Raw genomic sequence first — 20,028 nt, 5'->3', positions numbered from 1 at the left:
GTATAGTATAGAAGTAGCTGGTTTTACTGGTCTTTCGCTTATTTAATTAGTATAAAGGTAAATGATGAATGTGCCAGTTACTCTGTGCTCTTTAATTTACTCCAACTTTTTCATCCTCATCTTACTTTCAGGGTTCCTCCAACCCTCCTTCATGCCCACTTGACAAGCTTTTTCCCTGAAAGAAAATAGAAGAGGGTGAATGAGAGGAAACAAGTGGAGACTCAACAAGAGATAGAAATGTAAAAGTCTGATGCCCTAGTACTTCTTGAATAAATATTAAGTTATGACTTAACTTGTCCTTCATTTTTAAATATAATATCAGCATATATCTCCCCACAGTACATTAACATGAAATAGGCTATTTACCTCTGCTTTTTAGATGTTTAACCTATCGTTGAACCAAAAGTCTCTGCATCCCCTAACGTATTTGGATGTCAGCAATCATGGGAGATGGTAGTTGCTGTTTAGCATCAGTGGTGGGGCTGCAGGTTGGATTTCCCTGCTCTGCATAATCCTTCCTGTTTATATGTCTGTATTTTTCACTTACAGGTCTAATGGTTGCCAGCTAGTGCTAGATTAATAAAATATCCTTTTTAATTAATCAGGGTATATGGGAAAAATAATGTTTTGATCCAGGCCATGGCTCATTACCAAATAATCCATTTTAGAGATTTACATCTTTCAGCACTTTTTTTTTTAAACATCCCGGCTAACACTATTCCTTGACTCCATGCGAGCTGGTGGTGCTCAGTCGCTACTATCCAAGATGATTTGCCCAGCTGTTTTTACAATATCCAGGTACTTTTACAATGGCCTCCATCCATACTGGGGATCTGTATTCTCTTACAAAACAAAAGATTTTAAGTATAAAATGTGTAATGTGTAAGAGCACCATTTACAATAGAGACGGTCTTGAGATATTGGTGTATGACATCATACTCAGATCTTTGGTTGGACTATTGAAATTGGATGGGTTTTAAGTCTAACACACCGGTGGGTTGGATTCTTGAAATGTAATCAAGATTATACAGTTTAAATTAGAGGTAGTTTGTAGCACCATATTAAGATGAACAAATCTGGTGCAAAGTATTATGGATAGATGAGTAATAAAAAGTAGCAATAACAATAAATGTGGTGCTTTACAGAGCATTTTTTTTTAGAGGGGGTCAGTGACACCCATTTGAAAGCTTGAAAAAGCCAGAAGAAAAAGGCAAATAATTAAAAAGAAAACTATAAAAAATGAAGACCAATTAAAAAGTTGCCTAGAACTGGCCATTCTATAATGTTGTCAAAGTTAACTTAAAAGTGAACCACCCCTTTAAAGCTAAAAGAAAATCATATAAATGTTAAATAAACCCAATAAGATGGTTTTGCTTCCATAACGATTATTTAGATTTTAGTTTAGTTTAGTTTGTTTTATTATTACATAGAAAAAGGAAATCATTTTTAAAAATTTGGATTATTTGGATAAAATGGAGTCTATGGGAGACAGCCTTACCATGATTTGGAGCTTTCTGGCTAACAGATTTCCAGATAACTGATCCCATAGCTGTATCAATGGTTATATGTTGTGGTTATTTGCCACCATATAGGCTCTGCAGCTGTTGTACAGGTATGGGATCCATTATCCAGAAACCCATTATCCACAAAGTTCCAAATTACTGTAAGGCCATCTCCAATGAGCTCAATTTTATCCAAATAATCCAGATTTTTAAAAATGATTTCCTTTTTCTCTGTACTGGAAAAATAGTACCTTGTACTTGACGAAAACTAAGATATAATTAATCCTTAACGTAGCAAAACAATTTTCTTGGGTTCATTTAATTAATTCATTCATTTTTACTTGCTTTTCTTGTAGATTTAAGGTATGGAGATCCAAATGATGAAACTATCCTTTATCTGGAAAACCCTAGGTCCCGAGCATTCTGGACACATACCTACGACTATAACTCACAGCAGCTTATGCTAGTCATTCTTTTACAAAGGGAACCTATTCAACTTTGTTGGATACTAATTATGAATGTATTTATCTTATTTATCCTAGTCCCCTGTAGTAAAATTGCTTTCATAAACTTCTTAGTTTCACTGTTTTCTTCGAGGTCACTGCCATTTGTAACTGTATCTCTGTAATCCGTGCAGGTCAGGGATTTCCATTTGGAATAGTCAACATTGTGCTATTGTATTGGAACACCTAAAATGTGCCAGAAAGGTGAGTTACGTCATCAACTGTAATTTGTATGTTTTCTAGCTAATTAGATACCTCGTTTGTCTTTACTTTCTGCTCTGACAGAAAGTTTCATTCTGTTCACTGTTGATTTAATAGGCCATATTTCTCTGTACAAACCTTGGCTTGCATATTCTCCCTCTAGGTACACCCTAAAGCCTTGGTTAGTTAAAATTGTTTAAAGTATTAAGAAGTCTCTAATAAAAGCAAGTCATTCCCATTTGGTGTGAAGAGCTTAACACTAAGAAAACTGCAGAGCACTGAATAAGAAGTGCACAGAGCATTGACATTACTCTGCAGCTGTTAGGTGAAAGGGTCTCACTTAACCTCGCCACCCAAACTTTGGCACATACAGTGAAAGCCCCACCTCTAACTTAATCTGCACTGAAATGATCTCCAGTCTTGATCATGTCACAGGCACCTTTAGCTGTAAGCACTTTGGAAATGGGACACCTTTGTGTTTCAGATTGCTCTTGATAATTAATCAACTTTTTTATTGCTAGTTTTTTTCCTTCTATGATAGAAAATCTGTAACAAATATGTATGTTAACCTAATCGGTAACAAATATGTATGTTAATCTGATATTTCACATACTGTGTATACCTTCCCTTCACACTGTATTTGAACTTTACAGTGGAATATAATAATTTGGATCTACAGTTTTGGACATAAGACTCTTTGGTTACTTCTGATATGCTTTTATTTAACATCTGGGGATTATTGATGGGCGAATATGTTCTGGTTTGCTTCAACGAAAATATTCGAAACACCAAAAATTTTGTGTTGGAGTCAATGGCCCGGGTTTTCTACATGACTTTGTATCTTCCTTTAGGGTAGGACTACACGGGCGTTTTTGGCGCAACCCGACACGATGCGCAAAAACACAGGCGTCAAGTCGGATGCAACGGAAATAAGGTAAGCAATAGCATTGTCAGATGAAGTCGAAGCGTTGATCCAACATTTGTATATCTTACCTTATTTCCGTTGCATTCGACTTGACGCCTGCGTTTTTTGCTCAGCGCGTCGGATTGCGCCGAAAATGCCTGTGTAGTCCTACCCTAAGGCTACTAAAAAATTTAAACATTAAGGGGGTTATTTACTAAATCTTGAATTTATCTGGTCGTGGCTTTTTGAGGCAAAAAGCCTGAATCCAAAAAGCCTCCATCTCAGACCTGTCGAGTTCCTGTATATAGTAAGTCAGTGGGAGAGGCACTAATCTCAATTTGAAGTTATTGTGGTTTGCGCTGGGTTTAGCCTGAAAATCTGAAAAAACACAAAAAAAAATCAAGCAAAAGAGATTTTTGGACGATTTGGGCTTTTGCTCGATTTTATCGGGTTTTTTACAGATTCAATTAATTAGAGTTTTTAAATGAATAAATATGGTCAAATTGGGCATGGGAGTTTTTTTTTTTTTAAATGAGATAAATTCAGAGTTTAGTAAGTAACCCCCTTAATAAATTGGGATCAACTAAGGTAGTTTTTTTTATAATAATAGACAAAAGTAAATCATTTATAAAAATTTGAATTGTTTGGATAAAATAGAGTCTATGGGAGACAGCCTTCCCATAATTCTAAGATTTTTGGATAATGGGTTTCCAGATAGTGGATCCTATACCTGTGTATAAAATATAAGTGGTGTAAGAGGTAATTAGTAGCACAATATTAACACGTACAAATCTAGATTCAAGAAAAAAAATCCTAGCACAAATATACAACAATATTATTGAAAAGTTGTGATTTATTAAAGAAATGCCAAACTATTTCCATGACAACTTGGATTGCCAAAACTGCTGAGTTTCTATAAAAGTCAATGGGAATTATCACTGAAGCTTTCTAATAACTTTATTTTATTCCCCACCCACTATTTATTAAAACAGAGGAGATTTTAAGCCTTGTTGAAAATAAATGAAACAATGTGGTTTTTGTTAGTCTGTGACTTTTTTCTACAGCAAAACTTGACCAGGACTATACTGTCTGATTTTATTCTTAAATATGATAAAAAATGTGAAACAAAGCTATACGTTTTTATTTTGGTTTTGGTAGCAGTTGTGCTTTGTTGGTAACGCAGAAATGACAACTGGTAACATCACTGTCTGTTACATGAGATAAAAGAGGGCAAACATTTGTACTGGACTGCGGTGACCAATAAGTTCTTTGTTTAATTAATGTAACAGTAAAAGACTAATGAAATCTAGCTTTTGATTGGTGGCTATGGGTTTCTTTAGTGGGGTACATTGTTACTGTTTATAGCTGCCTCACCTCTTGGTATTATATTTATGAGAAAGTATGGTCAAAAATATCACAATAATATAGTTTGAATTCCCTGTGATTGATCTTGTTTTAATATTGCTTTACTTTATTTAATAAGTACTTACTGGTGGAAATTAAAGCTCAATGCATGCCATGTATCTAAATTAATGAGAGAAGAAGGAAGAGTTACGTGCAGCTTTGTCAAATTTATTGCCCTTATAATGATATTATTTGTTTAAGTTTTTCAGTTGCTGCATGTTGTGTTATAATTAATAGCTGTTTCTGGATCCTTTTAAAGGCTCTGTTTTTTCTAATCTGTATTTCCCATATTTTGAGAGTTGTGGGAGTTCAACCTCCTGGAAACCAGGTTAGTGCTGTGGTTTTTTGAAAATTAATCTCGGTGATTTCCTTCAGCTACGGCAGTGTTTCTGAGAATTGTTTATTCAGTCACCAGCAGACTACTGTGCCTTTCTGTGCAAACATGGGTGGATTTCAGGGACCTGGTTACTTCGATCTCACAAGTCACTTTATGGAACAGAAATACAAAGCTCCCAGATAATAAATCTCATATCATCTCTCATTGTCAGCGAGTGCAGATGTTTCTAATATATAATAGAATAAATGAGATGAATTAGACAAGTTTCAATTTTGTATAGAATGTTAGTATGTATTTTCTTTGTAATAATGGGTATTGATTATTATTAATGTGCAAAGGGCAATTTAAGATTTTATCACATCAATGCATAAAACAGGTTTCATGCTGTATGGGTATATCTAGCTATCAATCTATCTATTTATCCATCCATCTCTCTGTCTATCATCTATCTGTCAGTCTATCAATATCTCAATCTATCTATGTCTAGCATCCATCTATTTGTCTGTAACTTGCTTTTTATTTTTTTAATTAAATATAATTACTGTATGTCCATGAGCTCTGTGTTTATATCTACAATTCTTGCCCTAAAACAAAATTGTAACTTGCAAGAAAGGAGATAGACGTAATCTTGAGTATCAAGAAAAACATATTCTATAAAAAGGTGTTTAAGGTCAATGGCAAACCAGCCAAATAAATACTTTTGGTCACCTGAAGTTTCTTCCCCTTTGTTTGAATGGCAAATGTGCTGCCCCATGACAGACACTGGCACTGACAGCAGGGGATTGCTCAAGGAACCTTACTATAGTGTGAGCAATTTCTGTCTGACAGCCTGAACATCTGCTACGAGCAGTGCATTTTTCCATTCAGACAAAGAGAACATCTGCACATGGAGGTCATTTTTGGCAATTAAAATATGTCTGGCATTGGCCAAAAAATGCCAGGTTCTTAACATTAATATTTCAATTGTTTTCCATTAAAGAATATCAAAATATATAATATTCACTTTGAACAGTTAATTATTTTAAAATAATAACCAAGACAGATCCCAGAAACAACACCCACAATGGCCCCTTTGAGTTTGCTTTTGTTACATTTATAAATATATTGATACAAAGATATAAAATAAACAGAGAAAGAAGTGTCTTCTTCTGCCTTTAATGGGGTCCTCCACCCAAAAACTGTTTAAAGGAAATGTAATTCAAAGCAACTTTGCAATCTACATTAATAACAATGGTGTTAACATTATTTATTGTAACTGGTATTAAAAGCATATTAAAAACAGTCTTAGGGGCAGATTTATCAAGGGTCGAATTTCGCAGTGAAAAAAACGTAGAAATGCGACCATCAAATAGGGTAGTCCCACATTCAAAGTCGAAGGATTTTTAAGATAGTACGATCGTACTTTGAATCACACGATCGTAAGATTTTACAAAAAAATCCTTCGACTTCTCAAAACGTAGCCAAATACTGGCTATAGGTTCTAGGAAGTCCCCATAGGCTAACATAGCAATTCCGCAGGTTTAAGGTGGCGAAGTGTCGAAGTCAAAGTATTTTTAAAGAGACAGTACTTCCATTTTCGAATGGTCGAAATATTCTTATTATTATAAGTATTTTCAAGTCGAATTTGGCCTATTTGATGGTTGAAGTTTCTTTATTTTCGACCTTTGATAAATCTGCCCCTTACTGTTTGCATTTTCTGCACAACTGGAAAAAGCAGGAGGAAAAAATCAGAAGGGATAATTACCAATACATGACTGGTCGGTGGCCTATTGCATAAGGTAAAAGGGGGTGGGGTACAATTAAAGGATATGTAAACCTTTAAAATAAGGGAATGTAAAATTGATGAGAGTACAGGTATAGGATCCCTTATCCGGAAACCCGATATCCAGAAAGCTCCGAATTAAGGAATGGCTGTCTCCCATCTCCCCTAGACTCCATTTTATCCAAATAATCCAAATTTTTAAAAATGATTTCCTTTTTCGCTGTAATAATAAAACAGTAGCTTGTTCTTGATCCCAACTAAGATATAATTAATCCTTATTGGAAGCAAACCCAGCCTATTGGGTTTATTTAATGTTTAAATTAATTTCTAGTAGACTTAAGGCATGAAGACCCAAATTACAGAAAGATCTGTTATCCAGAAAACCCCAGGTCCCGAGCATTCTGGATAACAGGTCCCATACCTGTACTATTCTAAGCACTTTTATAATTTACTTTTATTTTTTAATTCCAAAATATTAAGGGATACACGCACTGTAAATATAAATGAATTTTGTTACAGCAGTGCTACCTGCTGGTCAGTTTTCAACCATTCTGACCACCAAGGTAGTCAAGGAAATCATCAGGAGAAACAAAGAGGCCTGGTCTGATGTTAGAAAAAAAAATTAGAAACCTTTCTCATATCTTTCCTAACCAGAATAACATCAGACCAGGCATCTTTCTTTCATGTATCCCTTAATATCTTGGAATTAAAAATAAATAAATAATGTATGTACATTGCAAACGTTAAGAGAATATTACATTTACTTATTTTAAAGGTTTACTATTACTTATCCTTTAAACATACATTTTAATAGCCCACTCTAAATATTTTAAAAACAAGTATAAACATACCAAGTGGCTATTATGGTTCCTTCAGATATTGCAGAGGTAAATATAAATATAATACAGTGTGCAATTTAGGTCAAAGACCTAACAATTTGGGCAATCTATTGATGGGCTAACTCTAGTGGGCAAATCCTCTTTGTCTGTCTCCATTAACTTATACTTAAAATTATATATTTTTTCACTATGCAAAAGAATAGTTTTTGAGTGCAGGACCCCTTTACATTTATTATACAGGTATTGGAAATCCATAAAATTTAAGATGCAATTAGTAAATGAGTCAATTTCTCAATAAGGTAGCAGACATAGTACCAATGTTAAATTTTTTAATATCAATTTAATTTTTGAATACTTATGATTTTTAATCATTTATCACTTAATGCAATTTTTTTTTAAAAAAAAGTATTTAGATAAAGTTATTTTTTCCTCTATAACAAAGAATTTGCAGGAAGATGTCTGGAGTATGTTCATGTTTGAGATTCATTTGTCACTGTAGAACATAGCGTTGCTGCCAGAATCCAAGGGGACGCTAGCAATATTAAGAAAATCTATCTATTTGTTTTCTTTGGCAAGGTTTCACATCCCTGTGAAATTTCATTCAATGAAATTTATTGATCTGGCTAGCTTAATCTCATGTATTCATGGGTATGGAGAAAGCAGCAGCTTTGCTCAGCAGGTAGCAGAGAGTTCTGTCAACATAAATAGTCTAATGTGCTGCACTGCCAGACATTTAGATACATAAAGCTAGAGGAGGGCAAGACATGCAGTTCACCATGAATATCTCCCACGTTTGTGAATGATGGAAACAGAGCTGGAAACTGGTTAGTCTGTTATGTCCAACAGGCATAATATTAATCATAATAATAAAGTATTTTTCAGCTTGCATCATGCCAGCTGAAAAAGGTAGGAGGCCTCTTTAAGAACATAACATGCTGTAGAGTAAGGATATAGTATTAAGTTGAATCCGAGTAAAGAATATCTTTTGAATCAGATGATACATGGACACTTAAGTTCTGAGAAAGTGTATGATTCACTGTGTAGGATTATACAGATTTTAACTACTTAAACAAAGTCAGCATGTCATAGAAGCTCACTGCCTTTTTAACTTGAAGATGGAATACCAGTAGGTCAGAGGGGCTCTTTAAAAAAATAATTTTAAAGAGATAATAGTAAGGTGTAACTAAAGAAACAGCAGACCCTGCAGGGGGGCCAATTGGACCCCAATTAACAAACATTTTTAATGTATGGTAGATGTTACTTGGGGCCCAGTAACATCTAGTTATGCTACTGACTGGATAATAGTTACCTTAGTTGGTTAAGGGAATTAGTGAAAGACAAATAGTTATCATATTCTTAAAATGTAGGATGCTCTAAAAATGATTCACCTCCACAAGAAGTTCATTTTACTTGGATAAACACAAGACATTATAGACTTGATTTGAATGCTCTCTCTATATAAATGAACTGCATTGATCCCTATCTATAAAGGGTCTCTGTGTGTTTCTTTACAAAATATAGAATAGGCAGAACATGTTTTAATACAAGTCCAATTTAACCACAAGTAATACATGCACCATAATAATTCACCACTCCACCCTAACTCAATGTCGGACTGGGACACCAGGGGCCCACCAGAAAACCTTATACCAAGGGCCCACAGTACTATAATCTATTATTCCATCTATTTAGCCTCTTTTTTTAATTTAGCCTTCGAAATAGGGAATGGCCATGAAATAGGCCAAATGTTTAGAAGCAGGAAGGCCCACTAACACCTGGGCCCAGCGGGAGTTTTCCTGGTATCCCAGTAGGCCAGTCCAACACTGCCCTAGCTAAGGTGTTTCCCTAACATTCATGTAATGATACGAGATACAAGTATAAGCAGGCAGCCCCTTCCTCCTAAACCCAAAGTTTTGGATTGGCAAGTTAAAATTTGGTAGACAAAACAAGGGACAGGCAACTAGGATGCAACTTCACTCAGCATCCCAGGGAGTAGCAGCACAACCAACACACCCCTCTTTCTATGTGGCAGTTTAGAGAAGGCACAGCTGATGAATGATAACTTGACTCAGGGTTACTTAGATATCTATTTTGGCAAGGAGAGTGAGTACCTGGGTATGCCTGGGCAAAGATATTCAGCCTTGGATGGGGATATGGGAAAGGGAGACAGGAATATAGCTTTAAGTTTGGGTTTACGGACTGTATTCCCGGAAGTAAAGTTGGCTATGCCTGCTATAATTTAATGTTTGTTGCATAAATACCTTCTGTTACAGTGATACATTATTATCAGGACTGTTTTGGGGTTTTTCAGATCCCTAACAACATGTACTTTTTGCTCATACCAAATCATTTTCATGACTAGACCCTTCCCCGCTGATGTATTTATTATAAGGTGATAATCACATTATAGGAGGGCTATGGGAGCTAACAAGGAAAGTTGTGGCCAGTCACCCCAACACAGTGGCAGCTTAGAAAAGGCTAAAACAGCATGCCAAACCAATATAAAATTTCATAAAAGCTTACGAAAACCAAACTGAAAGAAAAAAAAAAAACTATAAGTCAGCACTCAATATTTCCATTAGCCAAAAGAAAACGGAGAATTAAAAAATAAAGGAGTACAGTGGAAATTCAAAAGTCAAATTCAATTTCACCTGTAACCAAGCAGAGATATCTTGAAATCATATTTTATTTAATACCACAGACCAATTTGTTAATCATACAGTTTGCAGTCTAGACAAGGGGGAGCACAGCCAATGAAACTCATATGAACTGACGCTGCACCCATAGAAAAACTTCACCACAACATATCAGTTTCAGTAGAAAACAAACAAATTCAGCAAACACCAGATATAAAAAGAAAGTTCTTACAGTCCATGCCAGCAGTTGAACTACAGACTGACCTTTAAAGTCCATAGAACTTCTTGTTCCTTTATTTCAGAACTGTGTAATTTAATTAATTTGTGGTTGAAATGTAAGCATTTAGATCTAAACATTTATTGCACATTTTCAATTATTTAAAATTTTTGAAAAAAATGATACAGTATTTGTGATCTGTACAATTGAAAGAAGTGTCTCTTCATATTTCCTACCCCAATTTCTCTTATGTTTGAAATAGAAGCAGACGATTAACAGACTTGACTTGGTTGGAAGACAATTGATCTTTGCAACATTTTTGAAAAAGTTACTTCTTTCTGTAGCAATTAGCAATGAAATGTGTGATGAGCACAGATAGGAAGGGTGCTAAGATTTTCATTAGGCAATTTTTTTATATTTGGATTTACATTTCTTTTAACACATATGCCATAAAGTATTTTGAAGGGTGGGGCTTTGCCCTATGTAAGAGGAAGATGTGATGTTATCCTGCTACCATGAACCGTGGGAGGCAATTTTGCACTTATTTTGTGGTGAGATCCCATAGTACATTTTAAGGAAAATACTCAATGTGGTGAATAAGCACCATTCATTCTTCTGTCTGGTTTGCATTTGGACTTTTGGAGCACTGTTTATGAAGGTTTTCATTCATCCAAATCATGGTATGAAATATCTAGTAGTGATAAGTCTAAATTAACTGGACTTTCTGAGTTATCTTGACAACTTTTCACCACTTATCTGAGTGGCTTCTTTAGTTCAGTTCTTTAACAGAAGAAGCCTCTCGGATGAGTGGTGAAAGGTTTTCCAATGTACTCATAAGTACTCAAAAGTACTATATATCCCATATTTACATTCTTTAAGTTTTACATTCTGATTTATAAAAGAGAGCTACTGTAGGGTTGGATATCCTCTGGAATGATGTCCTTCAGACATATGAATGCTACTCTTACAGTACATCCCAACAATGGGATGGATCACCACAGGTCCTACACACTGTTCTGCCCTGTCTGCCTTTCTAGGTGCCGTTATTTCTCTTGGCTCCAGGGATTATTTACTTGCACCCCAATTCCCAATCAGGCCTATTCTATCCATGTTACAGGCAATTTAATCACTGCTTTGCTCAAAAGATCTCAGTCTTGCAGCTTCCAGGCTTTTACCTTAATCTTCACCAAACTATGTCTATATGTTTTCATGCCTTCCTATTTCTAGCCAGGAATGCACAGAAAGAGCGTAGTAGAAAGTGAGAACAGAGTTGGAAAGAGAATAGTGTCTCTTGCTAGGGGAAAGTTGGAAAGTATTGGAAAGAAGTGAGCTGGGATAGAGAAGAGTTACCATGGCTAGGTATCATGAATAGTAAGCAAAGTACATTTGCTAGCTCTGTGTTGTCTCTTCGATTATTATAATACCCTAAGTGACCTTCAGCAAAATGTGTTACTTTTACATATACTGTATATAAATACAGGGTACTTTGTAATACATCACTTTATCTACGTTTATCTATAAATAAATCAGCATATGGTGATTCATTGGAAACAATGTATGTTTTGACATGTCAACTGAACCATTTTTGATCTATGTAATATGTTAGACAGAAGTGCACATTCAATACAAAGAAAGACATTACTGAATAACAACTACAGAAGAAACTACAGTCTTATCACAATCTATGCGTAATGTGGTTGAGGGTTATTATGGCACTGGTAAACTGGCTTTTAAATTTGTCTAAGATTTAAATTTGAAAATGTTTATTTGAATTGTCTATATTTTGGTCTAGGCTGAGAAAACCCCTCTGATTCATCAGACTACTTATTATACATTTATTTTTTAAATAGAAATAGAATAAACTTTGTGCATTTAGGCTTTTTATTTCAACCTCCATATGTTACAATAAGAGAACCCTTGCTTTGAATTTTTTTTTAAAGGATTTCTTAATGTGAGGCTTTGCTGTAATAACAGGGTGCGATATATTGTGCATTCAGAATAAAATGTTTGCTTTGGCCACCATATCTTATCTCTGGACTAACAGACAGGTTTTATTCCCCGTTTAATCACAATTAAACCTTTTCAGTTTGAGGAGACCAGTGACAGGGCTCAGTGATCTGAAAAAGCCATAGGAGTTTGGAATGGTTCCTAAAGAACTCATAGAATAATAAATGTAATCTACAGCCGCATTATTGTGGCCAATGTAAAAGCTTGCACACTTTTCAGATGTATAAACTTCATAACAACGGGCTTCATTCAAGTTTAAATTTGTTTGTGTTTTCTGTTTCAAAGTATGAAAGATATATTCCAAAAGTATGGAAAAAAAGGAATGTAGCTTTGAGATTAACACAAAGGATTCTATTCAGGAATCACAGGGTAATTAATGCAAACGTCAAATGCATTCTTTCAAGATTTTTCATTTTGACTTCAGAGTTAAGACCCACAGAAATAATGTATGGTGAACAGAATATAAAAACATGTTTAAATCATGGATAGATAGATAGATGGATGGATGGATGGATGGATGGATGGATGGATGGATGGATGGATGGATGGATGGATGGATGGATAGATAGATAGATTAGATAGATAGGCACACACAGGGACCATAGGAAGGAAGAGTTTGGCACACACACAGGGAGCATAGGGCAGGCAGAGTATGACACAGACAGGGAGCATAGAGCAAGCAGAGTTTGACATACACACGGTGCATAGGTCAGGCAGAGCATGGCACACACAGGAAGCATAGGGCAGGCAGATTATGGAACACAGAGAGCATAGGGCAGACAGAGTATGGCACACACAGGGAGCACAGGGCAGGATGAGTATGGCACACACAGGGGGCATAGGGCAGGCAGAGTATGGCACACACAGGCAGCATAGAGCAGGCAGAAAATGTCACACACAGGAAGCATAGGGAAGACAGAATACAGTAGGAGACAGGAAAACATTAGCATTAACTCAAATCTCGGTGGTCCTATAAGGACCACTCTAAGATGTACAGTTCATACTGTGCTACATACAATGACACAATGCTGGTGCCCCTCCAGCAGTTTGTCTGAGGGGTGAATAATGTGGACACTTTTAGTCTGAGAGGTGAACAGTACAGGACTTTATGGGTATGAACAAAAGAGGTGTTACAGGTGTGAAGAATGCAGGGGGGGATTACATGTGTGAACAATGCAGGATTTTACAATCTGAAGATGAGGGTAAACAATGCAGGGGTCATTTACTGATACATTTTAAATCTTACACAAGGTAAGAAGTCACAGCAGGCAGACTTTCATGTGGGGGCCACACACGGGGTGGTTGCAGGTTGGATGTGGCCCGCGAACCGCCAGTTGGACAGCACTGCCCTATCAGGTCACCCTTGCTGCGGATTGGTTCCTATCCTACAGTGCAGTGTGCTGAGTGCCACTGGCTCCCCTGTACATTCTGGGAAAGGAGGCATCAGGGAGTGAAACAGATATGCTGGAACTAATAGGGTTTTTGAAGATTTTCAAATACTTTTCTCAGCACAATATGTCTCCTTTAAAGGGATTAATATGCTCCTATTATAACATAAACAGATATATTAATATTTCATCTCCTATAATTTAAAGTTGCATTACAATTAGCAGTGTTTGGAGCTATACAGACTACAGTCAGATGCCATTGAATCATTTAGAATAAAAATCATTCAAATCACTAAAGATGAAAATGCACGACACTATGTCAGAGTATAATACAACCCAATGATTTAAGGTGTACTGTATGTGCCTACACACTAGTATATTGTGCATATGAAAAATCTTCTAACAGACCTAAATCTTATAACAGCTTTCATTGCTTGAAAAAGAATGTTTCCATTTTAGGGAGTCAGATTTGTACATTTTGAACGCAATTATTGAAATGTTTTATAATTTAGACCGTTTTTGTTTTTATATACTTTATAAAATGTGTTCCAAGTCATATTAAATTGCCTGATCATTTGCAATGGTTCAACCTTTATTTATTTTTTTTAATTGGTTTCCCAATCCCACAGTTCATTTAGTTACTGGCACAATTGTGATGGAAGGCACATTAATATTTTGGGGGTACTGAGTTTATATTGGAATATTGTTTTTTTAAATTAAGCACGATTGCATACTGCTTTTATGTTCATATGAAACTCCTCTTAAACTGTAATATTGGGAATATGTGAAAGTCACAAGCAGCCAAAAGTTTGCTCAAAGTATCAGCCCAAAGCTACTGAGGATTCTTTATTGATGACTTAGTTTGTTACATAGAACACTTTGACTTTAAGTATTTGCCAAGAAACACTTGTCACAAATAGTTTATACAACTGAGAATGTTGCTAAAAGTAAATACGCAATTGTTTCCATGTTTCATTTATCACTTTATTTACACTCACACTTGCTCAAAACCCTTCACTACAAAAGGCAAAAACCATTCTAACTTGAAGACCAGTAAATGAGTTCCTTTCTTTACAAATAAAAATACAGACGATGGAATGTTTCCCTGTGTGTGTGTGTGTTGTTAGGTTTAAAAAGCAGGGCATAATCAATATTGATTGGCAGCACAAAGTACACAAGGTACCAATAGCACTCAGGATGTGTTATGGACACCAACAAATACAGTATAATACAAGCAGATAACTAAGAAATAACATTTAACGACACCAAAACCCCATAACCAAAACAGCAAACCCGTCTTTTTTTATCCTTACGTCATCGGTAATTACACATTTACTAATAATCCCAATATTGCCAATACGTTGTCTGCATTCTTACCCTATTCTTTAAGATTGCAGATCCATAGGCATCTTACAGTAACAGGAATGCTCATATGCTCAGAACAAATAGAAGACTTAACAGTGAACTTACTGGAATTATAATTCCTACATACAATGCCCCATGAGGGAACATGGATATATTTAGTTTAAGTGGTATTTGGGCAATATAACTGAAAGGGTTAGATCAAATAGTGATACAGTATGTTGCACAGTAATAGGAGGCCTAGGGTTGTCCAGATAAGTGATTTTTTCAATAATTTTGAATGTACCTTAAGGCTACTAAAACATCTTCAATAGGATTGTTTTGCCAACAATATGGATTCATGCAGCCTAGTTACCATCATACTAAGTACTGTACATTGTACCAGGTACTGTTTTATTATTACAGAAATAACCAGGAGAGATGCACTTTCCATAATTTGGGTATATAGTATAATAAAGAGTATAATGCTTTGGCACATACTTTTTTCTGCACAATATGTCTCCTTTAAAGGGATTAATATGCTCTTATTGTAACATAAACAGATATAGTACTATTTAATTAACTATGTGCCCTTATATTTGATTTAAAATAGTGCAGTGTTTGGAGCTATACAGACTGGGTGAGATGCCATTGAATCATTTAGAATAAAAATCATTCAAATCACTAAAGATGAATATGGGAGACGGACTTCCGATAATTTGGAGTTTTCCGGGTATATCAAGCTCTGTATTAGGGGTCTAACTTCTAGTTTCTGGATTAGGGATCTAACTTCTGTACATGGATTCCATTTACAATCCAAAAACATACAGGTAGGTTACTTTGCCTGTGTGGCTAGTTTTGAAATTCAACTGGGGCAGATACTGATATGAACAATAAACAATCCCTGTAAAGGGCTGTGTAATAAGTTGCTGCTATATAAATAAAAGACAATAATAAAATACAACCTCTTAATGTTACCCAGGCACTAACAACTGGACAGTACAATGCACCTCTAACTACTTCTTCTGCCTTTATGCTCCTGTCTTTATTATTACTATAGGTCCATATTAACGTGTCCTCTTCTTATCTCATCTGGTTATGTAAACTGTACAAAAGCAAACGAAATCTGATCTCCATTATAAACATATTTACAAAAAGTTGGATTAACTACTTTGCCCGTAATAACAAAGAAAAAAAGCACATAGAATAAAAGTTTAACCTTCAAGTAAAAAGGTAAAAGATATTTCTGGACTGATTTAAAAATTAAAAAAAAAACTGGCTACAGTACTAGATGGACTCTGTGTAAATTATTCTTTTATAAAACACTTTTCTGTAATGTTTATCTAAAAGAGACAGCGGCGAACTCCTCATAAATCACACACTATAAGGGGAAGATAATGACCAGACACTCCGCTTAATGGGGATTCATTAATTTAGTTAGACTAGATGTATATATAGTAATATACTTAATCAGCTTTGGAAGAGCATTTAAGACAATGGATAGTAAGATAAACTAAACATGAGTGAAGATAATATGTTCATGACATCATGCTTCTTACCTCTGATTGTTTATTCATCCAAGTCCATTCATTATTATTATTGTTATGGGAATTTTTCATGGATTTCTATAACGTTGGCCAAACAAGATGCTCATAGCTACAGTGGTCAGATGTTTTTAGCATTGTTCAACTCTCATGCATATTCAGATTAAACTGATAGAGATGATGTACCCATTATATGACTGTATATCAATCTTACATCAATACATTATAGGGTTGTCACATAGATTTCTATTTCAATGAATGACTCCCATGACGTTGCATCGGCATCAGTTGGTCTTGGTGAACCACAGTACAGTTAGATAGGCCAATACTTCTTGGTGCACTTACAATTGAACAGTTTTGTTGGATAATAATCTGACTGTAAAAGCAGCTTGATTTAACACCAATTACATTTTTACATTGTTTACTTTAATGATACTTTACAACTTGGTGCCAATGACAACTGGATCACAAAGCATAATGTGTTATTCAGGGCCACCATCAGAAATTACAGGGCCCCATACAACAAAAACATTGGTGCCTGGGGCCCCATAGAATATTTAAAAAAAAAACACTGGAGGCCAGGGACCTATATAGTATTAAAATATTACAGTTGTGGCCGGGGTTTAAATAAAAAAAAACACCTGTTCAGGTGTTCAGTGGAACTTACCTGACGCTCCTTCGGGGCCGCTCCTGCAATGAGGCAAGGTGAGAACTTTGCCTCAGGCAGCAGCGGCTGGCCAGTTACAAGGGGCGGCATTTTCGGGTTTTAACCTGGAAATTCGGCTCCGCTCGTGCAAAGAGCACAATTGCGATGCTGCCCCCCTTTGACCCGATCTGATGCTGATTTTTAAGCTTGTATCGGGAGATGGAGGGCGGCATCTGGGCTGCTGCCTCAGACGGAGCAGCCCCAGGATCTGGGCTCCTTTGCTGACTTCTGGTCTTTTCGCAGCTTTGGGGCTTCAGCTTCGGCTCCCTTTGTGGCTTCTGGTCGTTTCATGGCTTCAGGACTTCAACTTTGGGTCTTTTCGTGTCTTCGGGTCTTTTCATGGCTTTGCTACAGTTCGATGCTTTGTTTCTTCACAGTCTTTTTGTAACTTCAGCTCTGTTCGCGGCTTAAGGTCTTCGGGACTTCGGCTCTTCAGATAATTAGGACTTCAGTGGTTCAAGGCTGTGCTGCACTCTTGAAATTACCCGGGCCCCCCCTTGACAGCGCCGGCCCGGGCCCGGTACAAATGTACACCCTGTGCCCCCCTGATGGCATCCCTGGTGTTATTTACTGGAATGGATACTGCATAGCGTAAAATACCCTAGTTCTATGATTAGAAGCTATAATCATGTTATAAATGCAAAAACCATTATTAATTACAACAATATCCTGAAATAACCCTCTGCACCAGTATCTGAGCCACCGATCTGCACCTCTACCCAGAACTTCCCCAACATTTTTATAGGTACACACTGATACCCAACCAGCTGCAGGACTCTGTTTTTCTCTGTTGCAAAAAAACAATGCAAAATATTTAAGTAATGTACTTAAAGAAGATAATGAATTATCATCCTTGGGTATATTTAAAGCATTTTTTAATTTCCATGTCAGAACACTCAGATTAATAGCATGCCTTTTACTGTAATCGTGTATTTATTTTTGCTGCCAAGACATGAGTTTCCTATTTTTTCTCCAGCTCTGCTTTTCTATCACCTGAATATCTACCAATGGCCTATTTTATGTCTCTCTTGGCATTCTGACCAAAGCACTTACTGTGATAGTTAAGCCTGACCTTATTACGTGATTAATACAGTGTGAAAGCTGTTGACATAAATCTCTTTCAGCATGTTTTATGCTCATTTTCACTCCAGCTTGCCCACATGACTGTATAAATTTTGACACTGAACAGATGTTACCATTTTAACACCACGCATTGCGTCCATTTCTGTAATATTTGCTTTGTGATATAAAAAAGGGCTATGTGTGATGCAACTGGTGCGTCACACTATTCATAATCTCTTTTTGAAATGTACCAATACAGAATATATTTACAGAATATATTTAATTACATCCTCTGTGCTCCCGAAGTGATGATGATCGTCTAGTGTATATGATAGATCTTTATGCCTCAGAAAAAGTCCGATAAAACTCTTGGATCATCAGGAATTTTTTGCCACCAATATGGAAAAAAGAAATCATAAAAAAGATTAGAAGTACAGTATTTGCTTAAAATGGACTGTATGGGAGATGGCCTTCCAATCATTTCTGGATAAGGGGTTTCTCGATTAGGGATCCATATACCTTCGTACTTATTGTTATTTAACTATGATGGTTACAGGGTGAGCATGCAAATATAAAAGCAAAACATACAGGAAACAGGGGAGCAGCAATTTCTTGTTCTTCTTTCACACAGTAGGGCTCATGTATGATTGATAAATACAGTACTGGGTGCAATGATTGTATTTTTGCAATTTTGGCCTGATGAAAAGTTTTCCTTAGTAAAATTTTTTTACAAAATGTCACCTGCCTACTTGCTGTGATTGTGAATTCCAAAAAGGATGGGAGCACAACTTAAATAATTTACTGTATATAGTGTAAGTAAAGTTTATTTTGCTTGACAATCACAATAAAAAAAGAATTTGGAATTATTTCTTATGACGACTGGTCCCCTGTAAATAACATTTAAATTGATATTCACTCTGAATAACCCTTGCACTTTTCTTGGATTTATACATTGTGTTTGGCATAGATAATATATAATAGAGAAAAAGGAAACATTGAATATAGGGGGGGGAATTTACTAAAGGGCGAATTTTCACCTCGGAAGGCTATGCCACACTTCGTGCAACTTTGTCAGATGTTAATTTGAAGCGCATACGATTATTCATCAAAATGCGAAGTTATGTCTCAGCAGCTGAACACTGGCGAAGTGTCACCAGCGAAAATTTGTCAGCGCAAGCATTTCACAGCGAACTTTCTCTAGCGTTAATTTCTACCTAGTGAAACTTTGTTAACACACATATGCTTAGATCAATTTAAATAGGGCAGGTACATATAGGTCATATACAGGTATTCATCTTAATTAGTGATGTTGGTGAAATTGCTGGAAGTGGCCACTTATTAAAAATGTCCAAGGAAGCAAAATAAAGACTAAAGAGATCCTCTATTGCCCTCGATATGAGCCCATCGTAAAACAAATGTGGCATGCTCCTCAAATGGTTAAAAAAAGCATATTGAAGTGTTACTTTTCGGCATACAGGATATGATGTCATCAGATTGAGGAGGATGTCGCTTCATCTTATCAGTTCGCCAGCAGACTCTGGCAAAAAGGGTACCGTAGTGGAAAATTCACGACGGCCTTTAGTAAATTTGCCCCAATGGCACTACATGGTGGGCACCATAGATTCTATGTTCTATGGCACTTGGTTTGGTATTCGGGAAGCCTTCTAAGTAGTTT

The sequence above is a fragment of the Xenopus laevis genome, chromosome 6L, assembly GCF_017654675.1.
Source record: "Xenopus laevis strain J_2021 chromosome 6L, Xenopus_laevis_v10.1, whole genome shotgun sequence".
Lineage (NCBI taxonomy): Eukaryota > Metazoa > Chordata > Amphibia > Anura > Pipidae > Xenopus > Xenopus laevis.
Note: the sequence above shows the minus strand (reverse complement) of the source record.